A 417-nucleotide genomic window follows, 5' to 3' on the forward strand; every position below is an offset into this window, starting at 1 on the left:
TTTCTGGTAACACTTTGTTCAGTCCCTTAATCTATTTGAAGCTTTCATATTAAAACTGATAGGTAGCAACATCAATGGCAGTTTGCTGTTAACCGTGAAAAATTCTTATTGTAGATCTAACCTGTCGAAATATTGCTACGGATATTAGATGGCAACTTAGAAACTAAAATGTTTACTGACATTTTTTTATCGGTTAACTTAAAAGAAGTATGAAAAAGTTAGTTTATTTGCAGGAAAAAATATCTTGTTATTCTCAAACAAAGTTTTTGCCTTACAGGAAATGTGCTCGTACTTTGATTTGAAAAAATCAACTTAGATGATGACCCTGATTATTTCAAAAATATTCGGTGCGCATTAAAATACAAAAAAAAATCCAATCTCTCATTCTTTAAATTCAAATGAAAACTTTGAGTTTCA

Source organism: Convolutriloba macropyga, chromosome 10 (genome assembly GCF_964194025.1).
Source record: "Convolutriloba macropyga chromosome 10, txConMacr16.3, whole genome shotgun sequence".
NCBI classification, from domain to species: Eukaryota; Metazoa; Xenacoelomorpha; order Acoela; family Convolutidae; genus Convolutriloba; species Convolutriloba macropyga.